The sequence below is a fragment of the Pteropus vampyrus genome, unplaced genomic scaffold (assembly GCF_000151845.1).
Source record: "Pteropus vampyrus isolate Shadow unplaced genomic scaffold, Pvam_2.0 Scaffold76, whole genome shotgun sequence".
In the NCBI taxonomy this organism is placed as follows: domain Eukaryota; kingdom Metazoa; phylum Chordata; class Mammalia; order Chiroptera; family Pteropodidae; genus Pteropus; species Pteropus vampyrus.
Genome location: NW_011888857.1, coordinates 6,420,614 through 6,429,518, shown reverse-complemented (window position 1 = coordinate 6,429,518; position 8,905 = coordinate 6,420,614). Strand labels below are relative to the sequence as shown.

Sequence of the window (8,905 nt, the reverse complement as noted above, 5' to 3'; positions counted from 1 at the left end):
GGCTTCACATTCAAAGCCCTCTGCAATCTGGTCCCATTTTAAATATCCACCCAATACAAGAAACTCCGATATCGCAGTGCAAGGACCATGCAGTTTCTAATTGTAGGGTGATAAGCACCACCCGATGAAATACCAGCTTCCTGACAGACTTTTTCTTATTTCTCAACTTTCTTGAACTTTTGAATTTGAAAACATGTCTGTGAGTGCAATTTAATCCTTTAAAGATAGTTGATTAAAGGAAAAGTAGTGTTCTGAGGGATACAATGATTGCATGTTGCTATAATAGAAGGCGACGTGTAAGACTTGTGGTTGAAATGGTCAGATCTTACCGAATCAAGATCAAAGCCAATGCTCTGTGGCTTTGAGTTTGGTCATTATTCATAGCAAAGCTTCTGATGTTTTCTTTTTCAGTTTTGGGCGGGGGGCGGGAATTTTCAAGTAATAATAGATAAAATAGTAGGAGATAAAAGATCAGACAAATTGATATACATGAGGATTGGTTATTTTATTTTAAAAGTATTATCAGAGCGAATGGAAACAAATTTCTTTTGAGGTCGAGGCAGTAGAAACATAGAAAAGATTTTCTTTTTGTTGTTGGTGGGGATATTTCATTTTCTTTTTGCTTTACGTATGTTTTACTTTCAAAATGAGGAATACAAATAATATAATCTTCAGTAGCTTTTTGACATAGAAAAATCAACAATGAGAATAAAGAGCAGAAAACTTTTCTCTTAAAACACCATTAAATTACCTAATGTTTCCATGAAATTGTTATAAATTATCCATTCATTTAGCCAAAAAATAATAATAATAATTTCCTGCCCTTACTAAAAGTGCTTGTACTTTCTAATAAGTTTCCATAAGAGTAAAATATATTTACACAAAGGTATTAGAACATAGTGTGGTATTGTGTCATGCTAAAGAATTGTATGTGATTGTTGCCACCTTTATTTAAATATATCTTAGAATGTTTGATACTGTTCATCTGACTTAAATATCACTTATTACTGATTAAAAGCGATCTTATGATCTTAGAGGGGGATCTGACCTTGGACAAATGTATTAATTGTATAATTGTTAGTATTGGGAAATCTGATTGAATTTACATTGTTTCATTTAAGTGCCACTCCCCTTTTCCTAAATGTTTATATACTTAAAGCAGGAGAATAGTCTGCTGCTTTATGATATAACTCTCTTCTCGCCACGTGAGCTCTTCCTACAACCAATATGTTTACTTAACATCTTTCCGATATCTATTCCCATTTCTACTTTATAAATGATATAATAAAATGACTTTGCTAGGTAAAATTTTTCAAGGGTTATTAATTCCAAGTCCTGTGTAAACTGCTTTAGTGTGTTTATCTTATTTAATTCTCTAAACATTTATAATGGGCTAGGTACTATTCTTATTCTCATTTTGTGACTAAAGAATTTGAAAAACAGATAAGCTAAATAACCTGCCAATGGTTATATAATTTCTTTAAAATAAGAAGGAAAAGAAAGAACATATTTTATCTCTAATTTACTTTATTCTGTAATTGCCCGAATGTCCTTTGGTCACTCACTTATTTCCAACCTTCACTATGAAGCATTTCTTAACTATATCAGGCCATATTTCTCTGTATATTTTAAAAATGGAAAACAGTACCCATTTCTCAAGTGTTTCATGTAACCCGCTTTAGGTTTCGTGTGGATAAATTAACAGGTAAACCAAGCAAGAGTTTATTCAATCCATTAGTAACTAAAAATCCAATGGAAAGTTACTACTTCTATTATTATGCTGAGTAGAGTACTTTATAACAAAGCACAGTTCTCCATCTGTATCCTCTGAAATACACACTGATTAATGGCCACGACCCCACAGAATGCTTGTGTCTAGCTGGTTACCCTCAGCCTGCCTAAAACACTTGGGTAGTTTGTTCACAAAGAGTCTACTGAAAAAAATATCTCTACCAGTCTTCAAACTATTCATCTTACTGTCTTTATCTGCTAATGACATCACTGATATACCCTGATTGGACTCAAAACGTTAATTCAATTTTGAAATATAACTTTATTTAATTAAAACATACACACACAAGAGTGTACAAGCCATGAAAGTATCATTTTGAATGTTTACCATTCATTATAATAAAGTTTATCATACCTTTAAAATGATTGTATTTTATGCCTATTTTTGTTGATCACACTGATATAATTCTCATAGAGCTTTTACGTTTCAGGAAAGAATGATGACAATATTTCGTACTGTCCTTTATGTGAATTATAATCATATTTTAACTGAATTTTTTTCTAATTAGAACCAAACCAAAGCATCTAAAAGATGTCATAAAATTTCGTTAAAATAGATCACATATTTTAAATGTACTTTAAAATGTAATAAATGTATTCAGAAAGTAGATTTTATGATATAGTTGCATGTTCAATGGACAATAACTCAGAATTTATTATTACAATGTCATGATCTTGCTAGGTGCATTAGTATAAAACCTCAGCAAACTCATCTATTACAGAAAATATAAAGGTGAAATTATTTCAATAATCATTTTTAACTCCATTTTTTTTTCTATGATTAAACAAAACAAGGAATTGAGGTTTTTGAGAAATGGAAGATTTTCCCCAATTACTAAGTTTGTGATTTTTGCTCTCCTTTAAAAGAGTACAGTATGCTAGTACATTTGAATTCTTCTTATTTTACAATGTTTATAATCAGAATTTCTCTATTCTGCTGAAAAGGATCGATTTTTGTCAGTAAATGTATGTGCACTGAAACAACTTAAATTAGAACAAATAGTTTTAAAATTGTAGGTTATTAAGAGTTACAGGTGTGGTTTATTGTACTGAGACTTATTTGCTTAATGAATCTTTGACTCATTTTTAATATAATAGTGGTAATTAAGCTTTAGAGCTTAAATAGTGGTAATTAAGCTATAGAGCTTGTCTATATAGTTTAGTATTGTTTTATTCACTCATTTTTCAGATCTGTCACATCTTAAGTTTTAGTATAAATCCATTTTTAACAGAATTCTAACTGCTGCATTAATTATTCTAAAGATAAATACCTTAGAGTCCCAGAAGAAGTTGAGGCATATAATGTCAATTTGTTTGTCTCTATGTAGTTCAGCTTTTTTCTTTAATTAAATAGATAAAGCAAATTTTAATAGAATCTATATAAATGCTCATGTTTGTGGAGATTTCTCTTGTGTACATTAAATTTAATTAACAAATCGAAGGGGAAAATTTATGTAATTATTTAGAGAATTTTGTATAATTATTTTAACTTAACAAAAGTCATATAAATCTTTAATTTTAAATCATAAACAGAAATTCTGATCATAAACATTGCAAAATAAGGAGAATGGCAAGTATAGTAGCAACATTACATTCTTAAAGGATGACAAAATTTATAAACTTAGTAATATAGGAAAACCTTAGAGCCCTCAAAAAATTTTTTTGACCCCATAATAAAATAGAGTTAGAGGTAATTATTGGAATAATTTCACCTGTTTGCTTTCCACTATATAAATAAATTGAATCATTTATTTGTATAACATAGAACTTCTCTTTATTAAAATCTCACTTGATATTTCACAAAATTACAGAAACCCCTTATCAGTTTAGTTACAAAACTAGTTCACATCTTCAGTGAAAATCAAAGTATTTATATAGTAGAAAAAAATTTCAAAGTTTAATGTAATAGTATAATTTTGTATGGCTTTAATTAACTTCAGTGTTACCTTATTTATAAGAAAACAATATTTAGCAATATAACCACATGAAAATCTATGAAAATAGATTCTGAAACTAAAAAATAAAAACATTCGAAATCACTTTCCTCCAGTGTCTTCAAACCCTTACCAGAACATTATAGCTCAAAAAACTATTACATTTTTTAAAAACTATGGATTTGAGAGTTTGTGTGGTCTCTATGGCACCCCACTACCTTCAATCATTTTATTTTCTTTTCCTGAAACTATACATATGATGATTCCTGGGTTCACAACAAACTGCTAGATCAAGACAGGTGTCTTTTTACTTTTGGACAACTCTAAGACATTATTTGTACTTTTTTAGATAATTGAATTATTTTTAATGAAGTAAAATCATTAAAAAAAATCATCGCTAAGACATTATTATTTGCAGATGCATTCTTAGGTACTTGAATAGAAACAGTAATCTTGAACCTTTAAATTTCCCGGTAATATTTTATATTTTAAAATGTTTCCACCTACATTTTTATTTGCTTAATTCACTTAAGTAAGGCACTAGAGTACACAAATAATTTTGTTTTGCTTTTATTTGTATATTTAAATTTTTATAGGCCATCTCTTTTATTATCACTAAAATGAACTAATTTTCAACATCATTTAACAAAATCATTTTCCCTCTGTAGAATTCAAACATGCCATAATATTTTGGTTTCCAAAATATAACTGAAGAATTAAATAGTTTTAATTATGTCAGTATGTAAAACCTATCATTGAAAATCTCTCTCTATGGCTGATTGAAATTTATTTGAATATTTAACAGCATGTCCTACTAGCAACAGCAATTACAAAATAATATTATATTTAATTTTCCTTTTACATTCACGAAGGTAGATCAGACTGTTATATGAGTGTAATTTCAAATGTGAATATTTACATTTTTTGTTTTCCTAAATAATCTATTTTTTAAACTTTAACTTCTTTTTATTATCTTTTACTTCAGTTTATGTAATAACTTGTATCTGTGAAAGAATTCAAATTATAGAATGAAAGGCTTTGCTTATGAGATATAAAACAACTGAAAAATAAGAACTTGAAGAGATAACATTTAGTGAATTAAATAATACAGTTTTTTAGGGGGGGATGGGGAATCTGTAATTAATGTACATTTGATTGTAAGAAGAAATTATTTGTATTAGTTTACCATGAAGATTTATTCAACAATCAAATGTAGGAAAATACAAGAAAGTAAAATCTTATGTGATCCCAACAGAGTACCCTTTCTTCATTATAAGAGAACCAAATATTTTTAGAAGCTAAAGCTATTAAGTTTACAGAAGTACAAAACACTAAACAAAAACTCTTTATTTTCAAGAAAAAATGTATGTTTTCTCATTTTCTGTTTTTCGCATAAATTTAAACTCTTTCCTGTAGAACCAAAACCTCCTGAACTCCTTTCAATGTCATCTTAAACTTGAAGCCTCTATTTCTGGATAAAAAATATTCATTCACAAATGATCTGTACAATTTAGTCACTCTTTTAAACTTTAAACTTTTCTTTGCCATATTAAAGAATATAACGCCAATATTTCCTCTATAATCTTCATCTATGACATCAGCGCCTACATCTATGAAGTGTTTTGCAGCCAAGCTAGCTCTTCATAGCACCCAGGAGGAAGAACTATCTGAATGTCGGTTTTCACAAGGTAACAAGTGAAGTTTCATTTGTATTTGTAGCTGCTCCCCAGTGCTAGCATCTCCACCTCAGCTCCATCTCAGGTCATTAGGCATTAGATTCTCATAGTAGCACCTGTCCTTGGAGCCAAAAAGATAGGGAACTGCTGCTTTACAGGTTAGAGCCCGCTGCCTGTGCAGAACACTTGGTGAGTGGTGGTGTACTCCGAGAGCCTGGCGAAGTGGAGGCTTATGTCACCGTCCTTCGCAGGCCAGGCAGCTTGCTGGAAGAGATAGATGGTGGGTATCTCTTCAGAGGAGGGTATGGCAGAGCAGAGCACAGGAGGAAGTGAGAGCCTCGAATAATCTGCTTTTAAAAGGTTAAGTAAAAATTGTCTGGAGGTTATGCAAATATTAATGTAAAGGTAAATTTTAATATGTCTTTTGCTTGAAACTTTTGTGAGTAGAAGAAGTATTTGTTGAGAATAGGGCATGCTTAGAGATCTCAGAATCTGTTATTCTGCAGTAAAGTCTACCATCTCATCTAGAAAACAATGGTCATTAAAACAAAATTCCTTTGAGTACAAGCTATTCATATCATTTTTCTCTTCCTACTGCAATTAAGTCTACAATTTATTATAAAAATGACTTAGAAAATCATCTGCCTGTGGGCTAGTGTTCAGAAGAAATATTTTCAATAATATCTATAATACAGAAAAATAATCTCTGTAAATCTTTTCAGCTATATAACTATTTGGAATTGTTGTAAAAGAAAACATTTTACCTTCCAATATACTTTACAAGCTCCATAGTACATAGAACTGGTTGCTATGGGACCAAAAGAAGACAAAAAAATGTAGAGAGCGAATATGGGAATATGACTTTGGAATAATATTGATACAATTAATTATATTCAAAGTTACTGAGGTCGTATCACCATCATGGTAACATAAAGCCATTTTTGAGAATAATTTTGGCCATGTAAACCTTCTGTTCGTTATAAATCTAAGAAAGTGAATATACTTTTTGAGCTTCATGCAAGGCACTATGACAGTCATTCTAACTATATTGTAGTCGTTATATTCATTTAACATACACAGAGATCTAAAAGATAAATGCATTATTGCCTTATTTTACTAATGAGGATTCTGGGATATGAAGAGATTAAGTTAATTAGCCCAGATCACGCTGTTAATAGGTGCTAGGATCACCACCTCAGCTCCACCTCAGGTCATCAGGCATTAGATTCTCATAGGAGAATCTCTCTCCAAAGACTTTTTCATCATCAGTATGTATAAACTGCCAAAGAGCCTCATATGAAAAAGATTCTTCACTGCTGATGTATCGAACCATACACTTATAAGTGCCCTTAATGTTTATCTCATACAATGCCCCCGATCACGTGCTTGAATTACACTCCACAACATCCACAGTTGACCTACAGATAAACACTTCCAAAGACAAAAAGTCATTCTACTCATCCTAGCCCTTTCTGTCTTTGGGTAGCTTTCTTATGACTGTGAGAGATATTTGTACTAGTGACAGGCAAGTTTCCAGTCTTTCAAGATTCAACCACAAACTGAAAAGCAAGATTATTAGTCTCATGAGACTTACATATGAATGGAAGAAATAATAAAAACCAAATAATGAAGCAAGAAAATATTAAATGTTAATAATGGTTTTGAAGAATTCCAAGCAAGTTAATGAGATGAAGACTGAATGGGAGTATATTTTAAATTGGATGGTTACAGGCCTTTCTAAAAACATCTAAGCTAAAACTAGAATTACATAGAAACTCTTAGTATGTGAAGACAAGAAGACAAATATTCCATTCAGTGAGGGAATAAACTTACTCTGATGTTCTAAGGCGGAAAACAAGCATGATCTAGTCTACTAAAAGTGAACAGGTCTGTGTGTCTGAGGAAAGGAGACTATCAGGGGAGCTGTAGAAGGGTGAGAGAGGGGACAGGACTTATTGTGCTCATATGTCTTGTTGAGAAAATGAAGTTTCTTTCTAAGAGCAGATGATTTTAAGCAAGGAAGGGACATTAACATATTTTTCAAGAAACAACCTTTGATGTTGTTTGTTGAGTCAATGATAATAGGCCAGAATGGACTGAGGAACCCGTTACAGCTAGATGGTGCTATCTTGAAATTGGTTTGTAGCAGTAAAGATAGTAACTGGATGGTTTCTGAATATGTTTTGGAGGAAGAGCTCACAGGTCTTGTTTATAGATTGCATGAAGAAGGAAAGAAAAGGAAAAGCCATAGGCAGTTTGTTCTCTCTTAAGTTTCTGACTTGAGCAAAAGAATGTTTTTGATTCAATTAACTAATATGGTGATTTACCATCATAAGATGAGGTTTGGAACTGTAACACTGAGATATCTATCAGATACAAGAGGTGAAACCTGTCTATGTTTATTTATCCAATATATTTTTTTTTATTTCTACCTCTTAGTACCAAAGTCATAAAGACTAATACCTCTTCTGCACGGCAGCACTTAAAACATCGAAAGTTTTCTCTTCTCAGTTAATATTAATCTTCCTTTTAGTGTTTGTCTTAACATGTGTCCCTTACCATTTCATTTTTCTCTCCTCTGAATATGTTCCAATTTGCTTATATAATCCAAAGTGGGGTGGGGGGGAGGGCTGCAAACTGAACATAATTATATGAAAGTGATACTTGAGAGATATTTTGAAGAAATGGATCTTAACACTCAATTCACAATGTGCCCAGCCCCGCTAGTCTAAGAAGTAATAAATGAACAGATCCTAGTGTATGAATTTTATTTTCTGTCTCTTAAGAAATATAGATTACTTGACTTAACTGTATTAGTTTAGAATGAAGATAGATTGGTAGATAAATAGAAAAAGAATACTCTCAGGATATTAGCTTGTGGTTGTATACTTAGAAGGGCACCAGTGTTATCAGATTAGAGCCCCACCTTTGATATCACTTTAACCTTAATTACCTCTTTAAAGGCTCTATTTCCAAATACGGTTATATTGGGGGTTAGGACTTCAACATATGAACTGAGGGGTGGGGGACACGATTTAGTCTATAACAGGTGCCAATGGGAGAATTTCCAGCACTGGGTAGAGGAATATTTAAAGGGTATGGTAAAGGCAAATTGTTTTATGCAGCAAAGAGAGTGAAGTTTCTTCAGTGCACCGTAAAGCGGGGTATTATATGGAGCTGTCTTAAATCCCATCTGGGTAAAACATAATATATGTTATTATATACTTAGAATTTTAGTTTATTCTTTAAACTAAAATATAAGTTTTAAATGAGGAATAGAGAAAGTTCTCAATTTTGGATATTTACTTTTATCTAGGCAATGGGGAAAGTCAGCAAGTTGATGCCAGAACCAGAGATAGTGGCCTGATATTCAAACTTTTAGACTCTCAGCTGAATCATGCATCTAATTCTGGTACTTTCTTTAAGAAAAGTAGCTTGAGTTTGAGCATGATTACATTTGAAAAACTGTCATACAAAATTAATTTGAAACAGCCAAATGCCTTC

At 31.5% G+C, this 8,905-nt stretch overlaps 1 pseudogene; it reads right to left on the bottom strand.

The window, feature by feature from the left end:
- Positions 1–7,263, bottom strand: part of LOC111741305 — a 94,194-nt pseudogene extending 86,931 nt beyond the window's left edge.
- Between the last annotated feature and the right edge of the window lie 1,642 nt (positions 7,264–8,905).